Source organism: Molossus molossus, unplaced genomic scaffold (assembly GCF_014108415.1).
Source record: "Molossus molossus isolate mMolMol1 unplaced genomic scaffold, mMolMol1.p scaffold_m16_p_7, whole genome shotgun sequence".
In the NCBI taxonomy this organism is placed as follows: Eukaryota; Metazoa; Chordata; class Mammalia; order Chiroptera; family Molossidae; genus Molossus; species Molossus molossus.
In genome coordinates, this window is record NW_023425401.1 from 97,420,278 (window position 1) to 97,443,488 (window position 23,211).

The window sequence follows — 23,211 nt, forward strand, 5'->3', positions numbered from 1 at the left end:
AGCTGGTCGGAGTACTGTCCAAACGTCACTGGAACATCAGTGTCATCTCTGTGGGCATGTGGATTCATCTACACCAGTCCCAAAGGAGGTGCTGGGTGTCTCCAGCCCTCTCTGGTGTGCACACTCTCTGACAGTCTCTCCCCAGGGACAAAGCCGGGAAACAAAGGGGAACTGGAGAGGGAGGTGACATGGAGAACCAATAAGGGGAGCCCAGCCTGTAGGACCTTACCTTGCGGAGTTTCTGGTGCTACTCTTATTCTGGCAAACATTACCTGCTATAAAAGACCTCAGCTTTCTTTTGGTCCGTTGTTTTTATAACACGTGGAGACACATTTTAGGGGGTTGTGCCTCTCTCTGGTTCGAATTGAGTCTGTACACCAGACCTGAGTCCCAGTCCTTTCAGGCTTTAAAATTACATAATGATTTTATTTCATTTCGTATTTACAACTACTTTTTTTTTTTTTTAAACAAGAAATACACTATTAAGGCTCCCTCAATTAAAAAGCCTTCCCCACCCCCACCCCCAATAAACTTAGGGGCCGTTAGCTTTTCGTCTCCTAGACTGTGCTTTCTTTCGAAAGTTCCAGTCCTGTTCTACAAGACAGCCTCCTTCTCCAAGACGAACATTTCTTATGATTGTTCCTGACAACGGATTCACTTGCAGAGGCCCTGCTGAGGATAACCAAAAAAGGGCATGGAGCAGGCTGGTTTTGGCAGCCTGCACGCCGTTTCTGAGCTTTTTAGGTCTTGGTTTTTCTGATGAGTGATTTCCTGAGCATGCCTAGGGAATGACAGGCATCTCCACGGGCAGGCTATATCCACCTCGGCCGAGGTGTCGTCATTGGCTGCCTATTAGAAAAACCTACAGGACAATGCATACCACCGACTGCCGACTGTAAACACAGGGGATATGTGTTCACTTAGCACCGACTTCTGGGAGGGGCCAAGGAAGGGCGGTCTGCAGTTTTATTGAATAGAGCAGTGTGTATGAGCTGCCTGCCTGCCTGCCCTCTTGCTGAGCTCCTGCTTCAAGAAACCGGTCCTTCCCTTCCGACTCAGTCCCCGGGAAGAAGTTTCAGCCTATGAGGTAAGGCGGAGGACTTTCTTTTCATCTCTTGCAGAGAGTCTGGGGACTTGCTCCCTCCGGGTTTCACGCAACATTCCTGGCCAAGGTAGCCGGAGATGCGAGGCTGTAAAAGCCCACAAGCCATGCAAAGTCTCAGAGCCAGACTGCGCCTCGCTGCCCTGCAGATGTTCCCGGAAGACAAACAGGATGGGGTTTCAAGCTCTGTTCTTGGAGCTGGGGCGCGAGGAGAGGCGGTGGATGCAGGGACCACCGGCAACTTTGATGCGAATAGCCTTTTGTTTAGGAGTGCGGCGGGGGTTATACCTGCTCGCCAGCCGCCGGGGTCGTGCTGTGCCCGTCTCCCCTGCATCTTTTATGGTCAGCGATTTAAAGAGCTCTTGCTTCTAAGAGACAACAACTTTTTAGGTTGGTGAGAAGCCACGAAGTGATGCTTTTTCACGAAAGGCATTCGTGTTTTGTGCTGCTACCCGGTTTTGAAACTCGACTTCTAGAGCTGCCAGGAAATGAGGTCCGAGGTAGAAGGAGCACTGACCTTGGAGCACCGGTTGGGCTAATGTAACTGATCTGATATTTGCTAAGACAGAAGATGCCTACCACGATCTGTTTCCTATAAAACCTAATAATGCGAGAATGTGTGTACTGGTGGGCGTGTTTCTAGAAATCATTTTCAACACCCCACCAGACTATTTATTGGGAAACCGTATTTTCTGTTTGAAAGTGTGCCTGAGTGTGACTCGACTATTTGAAAAGTTGTAGGTTCCAAGTGTGTTCCCGAAAGGGAGGACACAGTTTCATTTCATGCTCAGACATATTTGGGCATCTTTAACAGCAGGACAAGGCAGCTGGTCAGTAGTAGCCTGGAATTCCTTTTAGAAAGAGCTGATTGTAAAGGGTGGGGGAATTTTAGTGCTGTGGCAGTACATGGTCAAAAAAAGTGGATGAGAACAAAGTCCTTGGTATTCTTAGATCCCTTCTGTTAACAGGGCTATGCAGATGAACATATACACGGAAATAGTAGTCTTTCTACTGTGTTTGGCAAAACCAGACATGCAGGACTAGAACTTAACTGAAGATTAGGAGGTATGCAGCAAGAAGGGCAAATTTGATACATTTTAAAATAAATCTGGATATTCATGATTTCCAGCTCCAATGTGACTTTATTCCATGGAGTGAGGTGGGTTTGTGTTGAGATTCATTAAATCATCTTTTCTCTTTGTATTTAGAAGTTGGGGGATCATTTTCTTGAGAATGCCTCTCTCCCCTTCCAGAAGTGATATATGATAACAGAATTCCCTGTGAATTTCTTTTCCTGGAACAGTTCTGAGTAAGTGTGAGAGAAAGGCTGCAGGCAAGAGCTATAGTTTGATTACTGTCCTTCCCTCGAAGAGATCAAGTTCCAAACTATTTTCACAGTGTTTTTCGTGTCAATCAAAAGACGGAGAGCAATTTCTGCGTCAACTGTTCGCTAAACCATGTAGGGAATGCAGTTTGGAAGGAAATCTATAATCTTGGGAACCGAGGATGAATCCCACTTTGAAACCAACATCTCCAAATCCCTGAAAGTTCAGACTTTGCTAACACCACTCTGCCCTCCTCATGCACCCCCCAACCCCCAGCAACCACTAAACCCATCTTGAAATGATGCTTTCAGTGTTCTAGCTCATCTAGTGATGAAATGATGCTTTCGGTGTTCTAGCCCATCTAGTGATGAAATGATGCTTTCGGTGTTCTAGCCCATCATCTAGTGATGGAGCGAAGGGAGCCGATATTCTGCTTCCTGTTGAACTAGGCAGCTCTTTGTGCTGCTTTCCTCCTGTTGAATGTTAGCTAGAACGCCCCTCCCCAAACAGGAGGCACGCAAGACACCAGTGGAACCACGGTGCAAGAATTTTCATTTTATTAAAATCACTTAATGAAGAGAAAAACAGTGGCGCACATGTCAGGAATGTACGATGGATTAAACCACAGGTAACTTGCTGGGTTGTTTCCATTGTTCAAAGCCAATAAAAATGGCAACTGAAATAATTCCGATAGAAAGATTACTTGAACCAAATAAAATTCTTTCATTAAAGAGGAGAACCAGGTTGGAATGCAGCTTAAAGGATTTAAATGAGATACATATCAGCATGCGCTCACGGGGAGGCTATTAATAATCCTAATCAGCTCCTGTGACTGGCCTGGGGATCTTCTGCTCAGGGGCAATACATTGGTCCTTCACCCAGCCATGGAAAGTTCTAAAATTCAGCCTGGGTATTCTCTGTTCTGATAAGTAAAAGGCATCTCATAGGCCTTTCCTTAAAAACACATGTAGTTGTCTCCATTTATCATTTTCACAGTAGCATGTTTACTAGTCAGTCATTCTTGAGCAAGACAAAAAAGTGACATATAGATGGGCATGAAAAGGGATGAGCTTGATCCCCATCTGCCTGCAATCCATCACATGTCTCAGAAATGAGGTGGGGTGAGGCCGTGGTGGGGGCACAGGGAAAAACGCTGACAAAGTGGTATGTAAATAGCATGGTGGGAGTAAGGAGGAGGTTAGAAAGATGCTGCTAAAGAATTTTCAGACGTTAACAAAGAGTTTTCTGGGTCAATTCTCTCGGAGCCTGAAACTAGAACCATTAGGTCCTTACTGCAAGTTCTTCATTTGTCAGGCTGATCCAAGCTTACTACTGGAAAGAAGCCCATAGGTCCTCAGCATTGGGTAATTGTAAGAGATACTTGTAGTTCAGGCCTAATGCTTGAGCATGGCTATGACAGCTCAGTGTCCACCTGGTTCCCTTACTTAAATAGCCCAGGCCTCGAGGAGGAAGCCGTCTGCTCTTTGACCTCATGTGCAGAATTACACTTCTCCCACCTCCCACAGTGGGGAAAATGTCCAAATGAGATGAGGCCCCATCTTCTGTATAGGCATATACTCCAGACTGTCTGCAGTTTGAGTCCTCTAGACATTATGCTCATCTTGGCTGGCCTCATCCCCTCTTCTTACAAACTGTCCCTAATTATCTGCTCCTTCCTTATATTCGGGGATCCTCATGTGGTACCTTCTAGATCCTAGTTCTTTCTAGAACTCAGAGCCCAGAGTCCAGGGAATACTGGTCCACCCCGATGTTGTCTTCATATTGGCTTTGCCAGTCAAAGACAAGAAGACACAAGTATCAGGAGGCAGAATTAGAAGGGCCGGCGGTGGTGCAAGGCCACATCCGGGAATCAGGAAATCGGAAGATTCAGTTGAGTAGAAGACCAATGACAAGGTGCTGACAATAGAAAGGCCTTAGTAAATGAAGCAGCTTCTCTGCCTCCAGCCAAAAGCATGGAACTAATCCCAGCATGTCAAGTCGGGGCCTTGTAGGGAGGGTGAGCTAATCAGGAGCACCTGGCTGTGGTTGCTGTCGGTATCGAGACCAGACTGCCCCATGGGTCTGGCCTCTCACCTCTGTAGCTTCAGTCTTTAGTAGCCCCAGCTGGCTGTCCTGTAACTGACTACCGGCCGCATCCTTAGCTTCCCCACCCCCCGGCCTCCACATCTACCACCTGCCTAGCTCCTCCATCCTCGGACCAAACCGGGGATTTCCTGAGCCCACACTGACTATTCGCAATGGCCCAGCTCTAGGATCAGGCCCGGAGAACAGCAGAAGGGAGAAGGGTCAAGCCCAGGTGTGTTCGAGAGAGGGGACAGCCTCTTCACCTTTGCAGGCAGAGGGGGGAAAGTCAGAGCAGCCAGAGTCAATGTCAGAGCAAGGTTCGTGGGAAAGGGCCATTCTGCTTCTCACCCTCCAGCTCACAGTTGGCTGGCAGAGGGTTCGAGTGGCGAGAGGAGGGAAAGATGGAAAGGAGGACCTAAGCAAGAGGTGATGGGGTTGGTCCCGCCGGGTGTTCCTCCCGGTTGTTGTTGCTAGGATACCTTTGGGAATCTGTAACAAGTCTACATCCTGAAGGTCCTTTGGGAACCCACTCTTCGTGATTGACTGGGAGAAACCCTAGCGCTGGGGACGCTTGGGGTGGGACTGGCGGAAAGTCTTCTTTTCCATTGGAGACAAGGGTGGATGCGTGAGAACTTGAGTCGAAATATCCCTTCTTATTTCCCTGGTTCTGTGGAAGGAAGGAAGGCCTCCATTTCAAAGAAGATCATCCTGAAAGAAGCGGTTTTCCGGGAGCTTGTAGGGGCTGGAGAAGTCAAGAATAGTGATGGTAAATGTTGCTGAGAGGCAACCAAGACCTTAGTAAAAGGGCTGCTAAGCAGCAGTGAGGGGATAGTTGAAGGAGAATGATTTTTTGAATTGGGTGTTTTTAGTAAGTACTCATTTTAGTACATGGCTTTTCTTTTAAAATGTATACATCAGCAATGGATAATGTGAAGATAAAATGCTTTTTAATGGTTTCCTGAGACTTTTGGTGATGTTCTGTGAAAATGGATGAAAGCATTTGACTTTAAAGAAATCATCTCACTTGGAGACAGATTAAGGAGGAATATATAATTAGTTCCCTTTACACCCACATGTAACATTCCCAAGCTGGAGAACTCGGCAGATTTCACCTGTGTGCTAAAGACGGGCAGGCCTGGGGGTCCAAGGGCCGGGGCATTAAGGACTTGAGTTCCACTGGAGTCGGGAGGGTCTAAGCCAGATGGATATAAAATACAACAATAGGCTAACACAGAGTGAAAGAAACAGCAAAGTCAGGCAGAGGTTTGGAAACCAAGAGTTTGCTTAGCAAGGCAGTGGATGGACAGATACAGTGACACCTGAGAGCACCTGGCACATAGACCCTGATGTTAAATAGCTTCAGGAGCTTAAGTAAAAAGACAGGATTACAAGAGACATGTGAACTAATAAAGGGATGGAGTCACAAGGACATCCAAGAATGGAAGCCAATGTCCCGAGAGGAGCAGGGTCCCGAGAGAGTGGGGTCGGAATCAAGGTGGGTCAGAGGATCTCAGCAGACGCCCATGTGCTCCCATTAATCTCTCTCCGCTGTAGCACGTGGCTGCTGCTTTCTGATGGAACGTTCCTTCTGTGCTTCCTGGTCAAATTCTGAAAGAAGAAATCTGATTGGTTCAGCTAATAACTATTGTCTTTGGCAAATTTCTTAGGGGACATCAGCGATTACTGGCACATTTATGGATGAATTACCAGTGGGCCTGACAACAGTAATCATTCCCATGGGGGGGAAAGCCCAGGGGGCAGTTCTAGTTAGGAGAGAAAGTTAGGCATGGAAGGCAAATTAGCTAAAATGTCCAACAGCTGTCAATGAATATTATTTGAATTTTTTGGTAACTGAATTCCTGGAGGCAAACGCCCGATGTCGGGGTCATAGAGGACCTGATGACCACTTTGGCATGGCCTGATAAACCAATTCTGGGGGAGGTTAGCCTGGAAGCTTACACTACTGATAATTGAAAAGATAAGAATTATCCATTTTAGAAAGATTCTAAAGAAAAACACTCGGGTGTTTTTGTTGGCAAGAAGCTTCACATGAGTCAAAGATGTAATGCAGCTCCCCTCAAACTAAGGCAAGCTTTAAAATTCAATAAATAATGATTTCGTAATTTTAATAAGTAAAAACCACGACGTCTCAGTGTCAATCACAGTAGTTGAGAAGCTTACTGCATCAAAGCTAGCGTACCCTCAATCAGGGAACATTTCAGTTCTCAGCAACGCGCGCAATGTAATCCTTCATGCACCGAGCACCTGTCTCGTCTGTTACAAGAGCGAGAAGAAGAATGTGCTGTGTTCGGGGCTCATTCTTCAGAGAAGCATTGACAAATGTGAGTCCAGGGCGGGGCGTCAAAGGCCAGAGTGGGTCAGGAGAACGGAATATGAGGAACAGATAAGGGATCTGGAGCTGTTTATCCCAAAGGAAAGAAAATGTAGGGGCCACATGGGTGTCTTCAAATATTTGGAGAACTTCGATGTAAAGAGGGGAGAAGGCATTTGTGGTTTTCAAGACAGTAGGACTGGATACCCATAAATTTATCGATTTAAAAAACAATAATAAAATAAAAGATGGACAGGGTCTTAGGAGTCATTTAGCCCAAGGAGTACAAATAATTTTCTATCTGCTTGCCTCCTCCGGACAATTGGTAGTGACCATCTGGAACACTGTGTTAAGAATAATTCTGAAGCCCTGGCTGGTTTGGCTCAGCGGTTAGAGCGTCGGCCTGCGGTCTGGAGAGACCCAGGTTCGGTTCCCGCTAAGGGCACGTATCTCGGTTGCAGTTTGTCCCCGGCCCTGGTTGGGTCGTGTGAGTGGCAATCACTCGATGTGTCCCTTTCACGTTGATGTTTCTCTCTCTCCCTCCCTCCCACTCTATCTAAACAAAATATCAGAAAATGTCCTCGGGTGAGGATAAAAAAAAAAAAGAAGAAGAAGAATTCTGAGGCTGAGGCTGAGACTAAGCTTACCAAAGGTGAAACATGCTGTCACTAATAGTGATGTCTGTCGTGGAAGAAAGGGGCCATTGCTACGCAAGTGCTGTGTATTTTGTTACTGATGTGGTCCATAGATAGATTTCTAACCTCTGCCCCTTGGATCCCTGAGAGACCACAAAGTTATTGCAGGAGCTAAACAAACCCAGATATATGAGGCAAATATTTTTGACAAACTAGGTAAATAATACATCTTACATAATACTGCACTACTACTTTTCTAATTATATAGATAGCATTATGATGGTAAATGTTCATTTGTTTGACATAGTTATTGAGCTCAGAGTAGCTTTTGGTATTGTGTTTTCTCATGGACGTACAATAAATAATTATATTGTGTGTGGGGAGTTTGGGCAAGAAATTTGAGATCTTAACAAGACATTCTTTTTTTAAGAAAAACCAGCCAGTGATTTATTTTTCATTTTCTTAGCCACAGCAAGTAAAATTATACATGTATTTTTAGTTTTGTTTTTTTTTAAATCCTCACCCGAGGGTATTTTTCCATTTATCTTCAGATAGAGTGGGAGGGGGGAGGAGAGAGAGAGAGAGAGAGAGAGAGAGAGAGAGAGAGAGACATCGACTGGTTGCCTCCCGCAGGACCCTGATCAGGGCCAGGGACCAGACCGCAGCCGAGGTACGTGCCCTTGACCAGAACTGAACTGGAGACTCTTTGATCCTCGTGTTGACGCTCTAACCATTGAGCCAAACTGACCAGGGCTTGTAGGTTTTTTTGATAAGATGTCAATGAGATTCATACAGTCAGAAAACATCAATTTTTTTTTCATTAATATACACCCACTGCCTGGCACATCACAGAAGCCCAATACATATCTATTAAATGAAAGAACAAAGCAAGTGACTTGACCAAGGTCACCCAGTTAATCTGTGGCAGAGATGGTCCCAGAACACACCACTCCTAAGTCCCAGGCTGTTAACCTTTTCAGCACACCAGGTTATTTTTCCTGCTAGCAAGAGAGAATGCCCCATTTGAACACTTCATGGATTGGGATTATACGATGCAGCCTTATTTGCCTATCATCCAGTAGATTTTAACCGGGGACTTAATCAGAATCAAGTGTAGGGCTTTATGAAAACATACATCCCTGGGACCCATCCCCTGGAGATTCTGCTGAAGCAGTTCTGGGGGTCCAGCATCTGAAGTGTGAAAAAACTCCCCCGGCCATTCTGCTAAAATAGCCTGACTCAGAAACAGTTCTGTATCTCTATGTTTAAAATACTTTATTGTAGATATTTGGAGTAATTTATTCCACAGTAGCCTAGTGGTTTAGTTTTGAATCATTTCTTTCTAAAAGTTACAGCTGTGTATTCCAAATCATCAGTTTTGCCCAAGAGCCACCCCCAGAAGGGCTAGAACATTTATCTGAAAATCCCTCCAGCTTCTCATACTCCTTTGGTTTGGGCACAGAGCTGTCAACCCTGTAAGGTCAAGCTTTCTGATGAGATTTCCAGTGTTTGCTTTTGTAAAGCGCTGGAAATGTGGCAAGAATAAAATTTCTCATGGTATTTCCACTTCCTGTTCCAGGCACCATTACTAAGTGAAATTTAGGCTTCGGGGGAAGGGTGAATGAGGACAAACTTTCTCTTTAAGGAGTTCTGTCCTTAAGATGTTACTTTAGAAATTTAACTCACCAGGAAAAACAGAAGATGCTTTTCCTCTGTTCTTCTCTTTGTGGTAAGGAATGTCCAAATCCTGGGTGAGAAGAGGAGAGACATCTCCTCCACCTTCACCCCGCATTTCCTCTGCTTTAGATGCTTTTCTGGAGGGCCCTTTCGGAAGCATGTGAGCCCCAAGAGACAGGAGATGGGGAAAGGATTCTTTTGCAGGGCGGGAAGTCCATCTCTAGGGTCTTCCTTTACTCAGTGGTCAGGAGTTACATCCTCTGTGTTGCACAGACGAAATCTACCATATTCAGAGCACCAAGTCCATAAATTATATTCACTAAGGATTGTAGAGCTACAAGCGTCTATCTCTCCCCTCACGAGCTTCCCGGTGCAATAAGAACGTCAGATTGTTACTATATTTGTACCGACGCTATTTGGTTTGCAAAGCTGTGCTTCCACTGTGTGCCCGAAAGCAGGGCTTGCTGGAGAAGAGCAGTTAAAAAGGAATTAGATTAGGATCCACTCTGCATAATGACACCAGGCGGACTCAGTCTCCTTTCCCTCTGACGCTGCCCCTCCCCTCTCCGTCCAGGGCCCTACACAGTGGTGGGCGGAGCCAGCTCCTACCAGCTCCCAAAGCTAGTTGTTAAATTTTCTTTTTATTTAACAAAAATTTTTTAATCCTCACTTGAGGACATGTTTGCATTTATCTTCAGATAGAGCGGGAGGGAGAGAGGGAGGAAGAGAGAGAGAGAGAAACATCAACGTGAGAGAGACACGTCGACTGGCTGCCACCCACACAACCCCAACCAGGGCTGGGGACAAACTGCAACCGAGGTGTGTGTTCTTAGCAGAACCAAACCCAGGGCTCCCTGGTCCATGAGCCAACACTCTAACCGCTGAGCCAAACCGGCCAGGGCCAGTTGTTAAATTTTCAAGCTTTCGAGAACCAGTTGTTAAAGTCATTTAAAAATTAAATTATATAAACTCACAATTAAATAAAATATCAAAAACCAAGGTAATATATCCCCCAAACGCATCCCTTCCTCATTGTTTTACTATGTTTTACTATTATCTATGCCCTCTCGAGGTTAGTTACGTCTGTGGATGATGGAAATACTACGAATGCTGTGCCAATGAACTTCTCTTCCCAATTCTTTCTCCGTTGCTGTTAGATTGGGAGCTTGAGGCCAACCATTTACACCAGGGAAGTTTCCAAATGTCACAGACCGGAATCCTCTCCCGTCCAACCCCCCCCCCCCCACGTTGTCACATTTTTACGGGCACACCACTGTCCCTGAGATTTCAAGTTGGTAGAACTAGGCTCTACACAGGAGTGCCAATCAGAGGACCTGTCATTTATTCACATCCATAATGTATGTTTATGATTACATATTTATTTGTTACTCGTCTTGTTTCTTAAGCTCCTAAAACATAAGCACCGTGAAGTCGAGGACTCGTAAGGGAGTTTCTGTCCTGTGACTTGAGCCTACAAGGTGCCTTGCCCCACGCACAGCAGGTGCTTATTATGTGAGTTAATGAGTAAAAAAATGAATGTTCATAATGTCTTCTTGGTAAGAAAGCTGAAGCCAGTCTTCATGTTTGAACTCATTGATTCCTCTCCAACTACATCATTATTGAGTGCTTAGAATAGTGCCTGGCCTAGGCTAAGTAGCATATACATATTTATTAGATAAAAAATCAAATAGCCCTGGCCAGTGTGGCTCAGCAGTTAGAGCGTCGGCCCTCGGACTAGAGTTGTGGCTTCGATTCCCGGTCAAGGGCACGTACCTCCATTGTGGGTTAGATCCCTAGCCCTGGTCCAGGCCGTGTGGGAGGCAACCAATTGATGTGTCTCTTCCACGTTGATCATTCTCTCTCTCTCTCTCTCTCTCTGTCTCTCTCTCTCTCCTTCCCTCCCTCTCTCCCACTCTGTCTAAAAATAAATCAATGGAAAACTTTCCTCTAGTGAGGATTAAAAAAATCAGATAGAAATTCTTTGTAACAACCAAATTTACAGAAGAAACTGAATTACAATTAGGTTAAGTAGCACAGCGAAGGTCACAAAGCTCCTAGGTGGCAGAGCCAGGATTCAAGCCTGGATAATCTGGCCGCACAGTCCCGGTGCTCAGCCGCCACGCTGTGCTGTCCATTGCCAATGACCCCAGTTGATGGAAACTCCTGTTTTGTGTGGCTCTGGAGGTGTGACCTGTTTGAGAACAGACTTTGGGATCAAGAAGACTTGCGTTCGAATCTCAGATTTGCCATTTTCTAGTCTGTTTCTTCACCTATTAAGAGGGTATTGCTATTCCTTCCCTTTGTAGTGTGGTAAGGATTAGCAATAATATCACTGACCTGCTTTGCACATGAGCAGCTATCATCTGACTTCCTATGGGGCTCTCTGGCTCCCTGCGGCCCCTGTGCCCGGGGCCACACACTCTCCCAAGGCGCCTCCTCCATGGTCATAACATGGATGGGAGAAAAGGAGCCAACTTGGACAATAGATACAGTTATAGGAAAGTCTATTTCCGGTCAGCAGAAGCATTTTCTCACTAAATCTGTCCCTGGGGCTTGGACAGCCCTGCTCTGCAGAAGCAGGTACTCTCCATCATCCTTTCGACCGGCTCTCCCCTAGCCCATCACTGGACTCTGCTGCCTGGACCATTCTAGTAACCTTTGTCTAGTGTGGCCAAAGGGTTCAGTATACCTGAGGCCGGATTGTTCTGTCGGTTTTTAGTGTTAAACCTGGAGTGAGAGAGCAGGAGAGGAGGAGATTGAGACTCATCTGGAGAAAAAGGACTGAGCTCGGAGGGAGAGCAGTGGACACGGATCGTTATCCGGCACCTTGCAGGCTGGAGATGGTTGAGGAGACAAGCCAGCTCTTCCAGCGGCCTCGAGGGCATGCGGCTCTGTGCCAGGCACTGTTCCAGTGGGAAGCTGCCTCCGGGCAGGAAGGGAAATGAAAGAACTCGCCCAGAGGCACACAACTGGCCACGGCAGAGCCGGCGGCTAGAGGGCTCCCTGACTTCAACCCTCCATTTCCCTCCAGCTGTCTGTTCTGTGTCTTTCCCCGGGAAAGCGATGGAAACCAGAGCAGGCTTTCCGTAACCCATCATTACAATTCGTCGGAGAGCCACACCGCAGCGCAGATGGACAAGCGCACTGTCGTTCCCTGCCATATAAGGGAGAGGCGCTAACCACCCTTTCTCCCGCCCGGCTCCAGAGATCACTCAAGGCGGTTAGACAGGATGGGAGTCTAGGCCGGTCGCTGTTCAAAAGCTGCAGGAAATACTTCGGTGGGGTTTTTCCCGGGTTGCAGAGATACTTCCACAAGCAGGTTTCACCGTGTTTCCCCAACTCCAGGAGACATGTTCTGCAATTAGGTACTGAAGGATTGAACTCTTTGTCCAAGTGCATTCTGCTGTTTTAGTGTTTGATCATGTCAAACCTAGGTGCTCCAAAGGCCAAGTCAGAGCTGATTCTGTGAGGACGGGGTGGGAAGTGGAGGACTATAGCTCTCTGTGCAGTGAGGGTCCCCCTGCCTGGCCAGCCATTCTCAAATATATAGTAATCAACAAGGCTTCATATTTAAGTTTGACCTCCCTGCCCCAAACACAGGATATTCATGTGATCACTCTTTGCCTTAACATTCAGGCATAGTCTGGCCAGTGTGGCTCAGTGGTTGAGCATCGACCCATGCACCAAGAGGTCACTGGTTCAATTCCCGGTCAGGGCACATGCCCAGGTTGTGGGCCCAAACCCCAGTGGGGGCATGCAGGAGGCGGGCAATCAGTGTTCTCTCTCATTGATATATTTATCTCTCTCTCCTTCTCACTTCCTCTCTCTCTAAAAATCAATAAAGGAAAAAACAAATTTTAAAAAAACCAGTCAGGCACAGGGGACTTCAGAATATGTCCCTGTACCCAACTTCACGGAGGAGGAAGAAACTGAGGCATGAGCAGTTGAAATTATTTACTCAGGATCAGCCAATACAATCTTGCCATCGAGAGTGCCTACTCTTTTGGATAATCCAGAGACGAATTACTTAGTCTTCTTAGGGAATGAAAAAACTATAAAAATTCTGGTCCACTTCGCCTAACCATCTCTCTGCCCGGACCACACCAGGCGTATTCATTTCCCGGGGCTGCTGGAACAAGGGACTGCAGACTGGGTGGTTTAAACAACACAAACCTATTCTCCTGGAGTTCTGAAAGCTCAGAGTCCAACATCAAAGGTAGCAGAGTTGGTGTCTTCGGAGTGCTGAGGGAAGGCTGTCCCCGACTTCTGTTCTTGGCTTGGAGATGGCTGTCTTCACAGTCACATAGCATTCTCCAAATGTGTGTCTGCATCCCAATTTCTTCCTCCTGAAAAGACACCAGACACGTTACATCAGGACCAGTCCTAATAACCTCATTTTAACTTGATTACCCTTATAGACACCCTCTCTCCGAATAAGGTCACATTCTGAAATACACAGAATAAGGTCACATTCTGAGGTACTGGGGTCAGGACTTCAACATAAGAATTTTGAGAGAGCCTGGCCAGTGTGGCTCAGTGGTTGAGCGTCGACCCAGGCACCAAGAGGTCACCGGTTCGATTCCCAGTCAGGGCACATGCCCAGGTTGTGGGCCAAATCCCCAGGGGGGCGTGCAGGAGGCAGCCAGTCGATGTTCTCTCTCACTGATGTTTTCATCTCTCCCTCCCTCTCCCTTCCTCTCTCTTTAAAAACCAATAAAGAAAAAAAAAAAAAAGAATTTTGAGGGAGACACAATTCAACCCATAAGATGCCCCAATTTGAAAGGATTGTAGAAACCCATAGACCATATTTTCTGGAACCCCAAGGGCCACAGACCCTATTGCTGGTGGTACCGCATCTTCCCTCTAAGTCTGGGGAATGCCAAGCTGGAAATCACTTCGCCTTTTGAACTTGCTCTCGACATTTACTTTCGCCTTTCGCAATACAAATTCTTCTGATCTGGCAAAAGTCAAAAAAGGTCTCTGAAATGACGCACTGAAGTGCAGCTTCACATACTGTGGCCGGTCTGTGGAGGCCTGTGAAACCACGGGGGCAGACGGTCTGGTATGTGGCCACCGGAAGTGGGGGAGGGGCTTGGTGGGGACCCTGGGCCCAGGCAGCCTGCAAATCTGAGGCAGAGCACTAGGAGGAGGTGAGGCCGGGGAGGCAACACAGAGAAGCCTTTGTGTGCGCCTGCGCAGAGTGGAAGGCAAGGATGGCCATTTCCAGCCTTTTTTTTTTTTTTTTTTAATTTTTTCCAAACTCAGAACAAAGAGATTTTAACTTTTTTTTTTTGCTTTAGTATAAGATTTTAGAGGGAGAGGAAGGGAGAAGGAGGGAAAGATGGAAACATTGGTGAGAGAGAACATGGATTGGCTGCCTCCTGCATGCCCCCCACTGGGGATCTGGCCCACAACCTGGGCATGTGCCCTGACCGGGAATCGAACCGGTGACCTCTTGGTGCCTGGGTCGACGCTCAACCACTGAGCCACACCAGCCGGGCTCCAGTCATTTTTATACATGCTGATCACTAATAGCCACTAATCTCCAAACACAGGAGAACATACTAAAAGCCTACACGTATTTGTGCTGTGAATCATTAGTTCCGTCTTTGTTTCCTTCTGTCTCTTCATCCACCTTTAAATTTTCAGGCACTTTCCTGTCCATGGTGCTTCTAGGTTGATCCGTGTTTGGCATTGTTGGTGATTCATAGCCCACACATTATACCTTGTCTCCTTTCCCCTCCTTTCTTTAGCCACGGTGTCCCTTTATCCCTTCCTGAAAGCCCTTCTTGGTGTCTGTTTCCCAGCGTTAGCCCTGCTTATGGCTACTCGCTGTCCTGGGCCAGGGGTGGTCTGTAGGAGGGTGACTATATCATTATTATACAAATCATGACACTTTTCAGAGACAAAGGGGGAACCAGTGAGCCTTACCCTAAGATAACAGTTCTAAACGGGGACTGGCCCCAGCAACTTGGGATGGTTATCCGGGCCGTGGTGCCGTTTTCTGCCCTCCATCCATCTCGCTTCACCTAGCAACCCTCCTCTGTTTCTGTACCTTAAAGCAGCAATAACAACAAACTTTCATGCCCTGATTCTTTTTTTCATTCCCACCCCAAGAACCTTTATATATGTTTGTCAATGTGCATTTCTATTGCCCGTGTCCCCTCCTCACTTCTTTTTCTTCTACTTCATTCTGGATCTTGTCTCACTACTTGAATTCCTCTTTCTCTTCCTTTCTTCGTACAGTCTTGACTGCATCTCAGGGAGGCCACATTTGTCTCATAATCCATACAGGACAGATTCCCTGTGTTCTGAGACAACTGCGCGCGTGCACACACACACACACACACACACTCACACTCAGTCATTACCACCATCAAATGTTACAAGCTGCTTTGGGTCCCAGATGAGCCCTTATTGGACTGTCCACCCCTTCAGTATCTCTTCCAGAGACTGAAACAATCTGCACCATGTATGCAGCCCTGCCCAGAACGATCATGCAGACATGTTCTGTGCATGTGTCTGAGATCTTATAGGCCATGTTTCCAATACATATACGTGCATATACTTAGAGCTAAAAACATAAGGCTTGAAAAAGAAAAGGAAAATGATACTTAAAGCTAACTGTGCATCACCTTCATTAGGACTTCAACAATCTGGGTGATTTTACCCTTTTAAATAACACATACCACAGGCCTAGCCATGGCTGCTATAGGGTTAGAATAAGTAGAAATGAACTTTGAGGCAAAAAGATAGAATAAACATTGACTTAGGTCCCTTTCAATTGTAGTTCTTTTTAGGACTCAATCATCTGCAACTTAGGGTTTATTCTGAAAAATTACTTCAATGATCAGCTAGGGTCATGTAGGAAGGCCTGCAGCTCCTTTTCAGCGGTCACATGAGCAAGACAACATTTTCCTCTTGCAAATGACTGGAAACCAATCCCTAGATGTCTGAAATATTTGATGGAATAGCACAGTGTCAGCTGGAAAAGCCGTTCTCATCGTTTTTATTTAGTTGTTTACTTACTGTAATCATTTTCATTCTCTCCTTTATTCAAGTACCCTAGCAATTAATGAATGGAAGAAAAGCTGAAAGAAGATACTTTATGGAAGGAAATAGGGTTCTGTTAAAGTTCTCTCCCTCCCTCTCTCCCTCCTTCCCTCCCTTCCATCCTTCCAGCCCTTCTAGCCTTCCTTCCCCTCCCCCCCTCCTTCTTCTATCTTTGGTTTCTGCTCCATTGAGATTTATACAGTTGGGAATGTTCCACTGCTGTGGGGCTTTATGCTTTCGCCACGATGGCTTTATGTCTGTCTTGCTTAGATATATCTTCTGTGAAAAGATTGCTGATTAAATTTAAAAAAAAGGAAAAATTAAAACATTTCAACCAGCCCAGCCAGTGTGGCTCAGCAGTCATTCCATGGACCAAGAGGTCACCAGTTTGATTCCTGGTCAGGGCACATACCTAGGTTGCAGGCTGTATCCCTAGTAGAAGGTGTGCAAGAGGCAGCCAATCGATGTTTCTGTCTTTCCCTCTCCCTTCCTTTCTCTCTCTAAAAAAAAAAAAATCAATAAAAACGTGTTAAAAAAAAAAATTTGAGCCCAGCTGATGTGGCTCAGTGGTTGAGCATCGACCCATGTACCAAGAGGTCACTGGTTTGATTCCCGGTCAGGGCACATGCCCAGGCTGTGGGCCAAATCCCCAGTGGGGGGCATGCAGGAGGTGGCCAATCGATGTTCTCTCTCATCGATATTTCTCTCTCTCTCTCCCTCTCACTTCCTCTCTCTCTCTAAAGTCAATACAAAATAAAATAAAATAAAATACTTGAGCCACACTGCAGGGTAGGTGTATAGTTACAGTAGTGTGGAATGGGGCTGTGCCAAGGGACGCCCCTGCCCCAGACTGGGGAGGGTGACCATGTCAGCCAGCCTGGAACGGCTCACCACCTGTGTTGAGTCAGTAGGAAATGAGAAATGTAGGAGTGGGAGAACTTTTTCAAACTTTCACGCCTTTCTTATTTCTGCTCTTAGATATGTGGAGAAAATAAAACAATTACTCTTTCCTTTGGGAGTAGTTTCTAGCTCGCTAATTCTTTTTCCTGAGAGTGTTTGCAGGAAGATTTATAGATTTTGATATCTTGGCTCTTCTATTTTGCGGGGCCCTCAGATTCCAGTAGGTGGTCTCATAGAAAAGTGCCCCAGTTCCTCCCTCCTGTCCACGGCTGATAACCTGTCCCTTCTCTGTAACACCCGGGTAGGGAGTGATGAGATCTTGAATCTAAAGGCACTTTTGATTGTGGTGTGTCTTTAAGACATAATTTTCCTTTATTTTTCTTTTGAAATATGAAGACTTTTGCTGGTTGGTTTTTTGGGAACTTGTAAGTCATGTATTCATAAAGGAAACTCTAGATTCAAAGTTTAGAATTTGAGGTTTCCAAAAATTATTCCATGCATGTCAGCTTCAGCCGCTCCTTCTTCTGGGGCTGCCCAACCCCCATTTCAGACTTTCTTCTTTCTTTCTTTCCTCTTTCTTTCTTTCTTTCTTTCTTTCTTTCTTTCTTTCTTTCTCTCTCTCTCTCTATCTTCCCTCCCTCCTTCCCTCCCTCCCTCCTTCCTTCCTTCCTTCCTTCCTTCCTTCCTTCCTTCCTTCCTTCCTTCCTCCTTCCTTCCTTCCCTTCCTCCCTTCCTCCCTTCCTCCCTTCCTCCCTTCCTCCCTTCCTCCCTTCCTCCCTTCCTCCCTTCCTCCCTTCCTCCCTTCCTCCCTTCCTCCCTTCCTTCCTTCCTTCCTTCCTTCCTTCCTTCCTTCCTTCCTTCCTTCCTTCCTTCCCCCCTTCCGGTACAAATATAGTTCTTTCCATGCTCACCTTTAAAGGAGTATTGACAATCATCTTGTTGGAAGACAATCTGAAATTCCAAGGTGCCGAAGAAGGATACTTAAGACAGATTAACATCCAGTGTTAGCTTATTCTGTAATGTAGTCAGGAAAGGTTTTAAAAGCTTTATGTATCTAAAACGAAAGCACACAGTGAACAATTGCAGATCTTAGAATCATGTTGCCCTCACATTCACTCAGCTTGTTGCTCATTGGCATTTGCATGTCCACTACATGAGATCACATATGTGAAGGTGCTGGGCTTTGTAATGGCATTGATTTTAATATGTGTAGCCGAATACACTAAGGTTTAAACATGCTTGAGCTACTTAAAAGGAAGAGTAGAAAACGAGCATGTTTGAACCTAGCATGTGTGTTTGGAGCCAAACTTGACCAAGAATCACGTGGATGGGTCAGATTGTTTATTTTCATTATTTTGAAAATAATTTTATTTTAGAATAGTTTTTATTTTTATTTTTTAGAATGCAATCATTGTCAGATTTATAGAGGAGTTGCAAGAACAGTACAGAGTTTTATATCGCCACACCTGATTTCCATTACTGTTAACATTACTATACACAGTTGTGGCAACTAATAGAATAATACTGATACATTATTATGAACAAAACTCCTTACTTTATTTGGATCACCTTAGGTTTTGCCTAATGTCCTTTATTTTATTTTATTTTTTATCCTCACCCGAGGACACTTTTTTGTTTTTGTTTGTTCAGATAGAGTGGGAGGGAGAGAGAGGAAGAGAGAGAGAGACATCAACGTGAAAGAGACACATCGAGTGGCTGCCACCCGCACGACCCAACCAGGGTTGGGGACAAACTGCATCCAAATTTCATGCCCTTAACGGGAACCGAACCCGCGTCTCTCTGGACCGCAGGCCGACACTCTAACCGGCCCAGGCTAATGTCCTTTATCTTTAAGACCCTTAAAGCAGAATCATGTTTTATATGGTGAAAGTTTAATATGTACTTTATGGAGAAATTAATGGAGCTCTAATACATGAGTGAAAATTGCATAAGCAAACTCTTTTCTTGACCATATATAGGCCAACCAGACCAGCAACCCCCGAGGACTTTCCACCTGAAATACCTTAGACCTTCTCCAGCCTCTGGTTTGCTTCCCTTGAGATCATTAGCAGATTCCTCTGCCTGCTCCATCAGAGGCCAGATGCTGGAGCCCTGCTGTGCTGTCTGAGGCTGGTCAACCCAGACAGAGGGTAGATCCAGCAGCACCGGCTCCCACTCCCGTTCTAGTTTGAGGCAAATACATTAGTAGAAGTGTTTACCTGGCCGTCGGACTGCTGAAATTCTGCCCTTAAATTGCATCCAACCACGGTTACATGCAAGAGCTTTGACATTAATGAAGGTACAAAAGAATACCTAATCTATGTTTTTCCAAATCTTGCAACCTAGAGGATTTGTTTGTTTTTTTTTTATCCTCACCCGAGGACATTTTTCCATTTTTTGCACAGATAGAGTGGGATGGAGAGAGAAGAAGAAGAGAGAGAGAGAGAGAAACATCGACGTGAAAGAGGCACATTGAGTGGCTGCCACCCGCACGACCAACCAGGGCCGGGGACAAACTGCAACCGAGGATTTGTTTTTAAACACCACTATTAATGACCCAGATCTATTACTAGAATATAAATTACGGGTGGGCTTGCTTTATAGAAATCATCTCAACAAAAGCCTCCCATATACTGAGCTTCCAGACATTCTTTGAAATACGAGCTAGCAGCAGATGATAGCAGAAAAAAAGTCTGCTTAATTCAGTTGCTGCTTTTAAGCGATGGATGATGTCAGGCAGGTGACTCAATCTTCTGGGGTTTCAGTTCCTGAAATAAAAGGGTTGGACTAGATGTGATCTGTCCTTGCTCTAACCTCGTTTGGATTTGTGGCTTTCTAACCTTCCTTCATAAGGCTTATTACTGTCCTTTCTATCAAGGTTACTTCCTCCATGTTGTGCTTTTATTGACAAATCACTTTAAAGGGGAGAAAAAAAGGTCATTTTAGTTTAAATAATCATTACAAAGGAGTTGCCTTCAAGGTGACCAGTTATTTGATTTACAACAGTTGGTTTGTTTTTCAAGTTGATTTTGTGTAGAGATACTACAATATAACACATGCAATGGAATCAATGAGGATGAAAATATATAATGAGGAGGAAATGCAGCTATCTTCCTTGGTATTTTCATATCCAAAAAATTAATTGGAGGAATCTACTTATCAATGAGTGAAACTAATATTTTTGACGCAGACGTAGTCCTAAAAACGTCCGAATAGCAACAATACCAGCACTTCGCATTAGTTATCTAACTATATGCAAAGATGGTAAGAGACACCTTTCGTAAAAGGAATGATTGAATTGACTCAAATAGGAAGACATCAAAGTCGAGGAAGAAAGTAAAAAGCTCAAGACTTGGGGTACAAATGGCTGTTAGGGTTAGTCATCTGTTTTGGTCTTTCCCGTTCCTCATGTAGCTGTATAGTTCACATGAAAGTGTCTGTCCAGATGGCGGCTGGTGTGGCTCCGCGGATTGAGTGTCGTCCAATGGGCTGAGAGGTCCTGCTTCCATTCCCTACTGGGGCACATGCCTGGGTTTCGAGGCTCCATCCCCAGTGGGGGGCGTGCAGGAGGCAGCTAAGCAATGTATCTTTTTCACATTGATGTTTCTCTCTCTCCTTCCCTTCCTCTCTCTCTAAAAAATCAATAAAAACATATTTTTTTAAAAAGTATCTCTCCAGAGGATCAGAAAGAACAGATTTATGGAACCAGATGTGAGTTAGCATTTCTACAGGTGTGGCTCTGCAGCTGCAAGAACATGTTGTACCAGGCATGGAGTTCCTTATTATGTAATCAATATAAATTACCACTAGACTTTTACAGAGGTTGATAAAGCAAACATGTGTCATTTGGATTGGCCGCTGGGATATAAAGGAAACTTGCTTCACTTGGGACACAACGTGAAAAAATGCACTATTTGGTAGTTTTATAAAAGACTGGGTAGCAAATACTATCAAAGTGGTTCCAGTTTGCACGCAGAGGGAAGAGCTGGTGAATAGATGGAAATGGTGTTTATGTGTTTTCCTTCATCAAGAAAGACAAGGAACAGTTCATAAATATTTATAAAGTCTCTCAGCATCAGGAAAGGGCCAAGAGGATGAAAATGATTAGAAGACTGGTGGGAAAAAAAAAAGAGAAAGAGAGAAAAGATGAAAAAGAATAGAATGGGTTAAACTAAAGAGGCAAATCTCCCATTTAAATGGCACAGAAAGTCAGGCCTAAAGTCAGGGCTATATAAAAGATTAACTTGACCAAGTAGCTCAGTCGCTTACAGCATCCACCTGATACTCCAAGGTTGTGGGTTCGATCCCTGGTCAAGGCACATACAAGAATCAACCAATGACTACATAAATAAGTGGAACAACAAATGACGTTTCTCTCTCTCTCTCTTCCTACATGTCTCTCTCTAAAAATCAATACATTAAAAAAAAAGATTAACTTGGTAAATTGCGGAGTATTTTTACACGAAAAGGAGTAAAAATGTTAATTAACTTTGTGTCAATATGTAACACAAATGATTTCATCTTATTTGAAAACCTGGTTTTCACATTTTTCAATTACAGTGGACATTCTGTATTATTATATTTTTGTTTCAGGTGAACAGCATAGTTGTTAGACAATTATATAATTTATGAAGTAATTCCCATAACAATTCTAGTACCAACCTGGCACCATACTTAGTTATTACAATATTATTGACTATATTCCCTATACTATGCTCTATATCCCCGTGACCATTTTGTAATTACCAATTTATACCTCTTAATCTCTTTACCTTTTTCACCCGGCAGCCCTACCCCATATCCAACTGGCAACCCTGTTTGTTCTCTGTATCTATGAGTCTGTTTCTGCTTTGTTTGTACATTTATTTTATTTTTTAGATTCCACACATGAGTGAAACCATATAGTATTTGTCTTTGTCCGACTTATTTCACTAAGCTTAATGCCCTCTAGTTCCATCCATGTTGTTGAAAATGATAAGATTTCATTCTTTTTTATGGCCAAATAATAGTCCATTGTATGTATGTACCACTTCTTTTTTATTTTATTTTTTTGGTACATGCCCCTAGCGGGAACCGAACCCGGGACTCTATGGTCCATAGGCTGATGCTCCAACTGCTGAGCCAAACCGGCCAGGGCACCACTACTTCTTTATTCAACTATTGACTTGGGCTGCTTCCATATCAAGGCTATTGTGAACAATGCTGCAATGAACATAGGGGTGCTTTTTGAATTAGTGTTGGATTTCTTTGGGTATATTCCCAAGTGGAATTGCTGATTCATAAGGTAGTTCTATTTATTTATTTATTTGGTTAATCCTCACCTAAAGATAATTTTTCCATTGATTTTTAGAGAAAGTGGAAGGGAGGAAGGGGGAGAGAGAGGGGAGAGAGAGAGAGAGAGAGAGAGAGAGAGAGAGAGAGAGAGAGAGAGAAACATCTATGTGAGAGAGACACATCAATTGGTTGCCTCTTGCATGCAACCCGGGCTAGAGATTGAGCCTCTATCTTTTTTTCTTGATGAGTCTGGAAAAAGGTTTATCAATCTTATTTATTTTTTCAAAGAGCCAGCTCTTGGTTTTATAGATCTTTTTTATTGTTTATTAGACTCTATTTTGTTTATTTTCACTCTAGTCTTTATTATTTCTTTCCTTTTACTCACTTTGTGCTTTGTTTATTTTTCTTCTTCTAGTTCCTTTAGAGGTGTAAGGTTAGATTGTTTATTTGAAATTTTTCTTGTGTCTTGAGGTAGGCCTGTATTGCTATGACTTTCCTTCTTAGGACCGTGTTTGCTGTGTCCCATAGATTTTGGCACACTGTGTTTTCATTTTCATTTCTCTCAAGGTATCCTTTGATTTCTTCCTTGACCTCATTGTTAACCCATCCATTGTTTAGTAACATGTTATTTACCCTTCATGTACTTGTGTGCTTTTTAGTTGATTTCTTATAATTGATTTCTAGTGTTAAACCATTGTGTTTGGAGAAGACGCTTGATATGATATCAATTTTTGAAATATATTGAGACGTTTTATATCCTAACAAGTGGTCATTTTGGAAAATGTTCTGTGTACAGTTGACCAGAATATATATTCTGTTCCTTTGGGG

The 23,211-nt window shown here is 44.5% G+C and overlaps 1 protein-coding gene across 5 annotated transcripts in view; it reads left to right on the top strand.

Annotated features, from left to right (window-relative positions):
• The first annotated feature begins 730 nt into the window (after window positions 1-730).
• CALD1 (caldesmon 1) overlaps window positions 731-23,211 on the top strand; it is a 208,539-nt gene continuing 186,058 nt past the window's right edge. For 3 of the 5 annotated variants that reach the window (XM_036246739.1, XM_036246738.1, XM_036246737.1), the window contains exon 1: window positions 731-1,087. The gene's annotated coding sequence lies outside the window, so the exon portion shown is untranslated. The remainder of the gene's footprint in view (window positions 1,088-23,211) is intronic. The other 2 variants (XM_036246747.1, XM_036246736.1) reach the window with 1 other exon arrangement.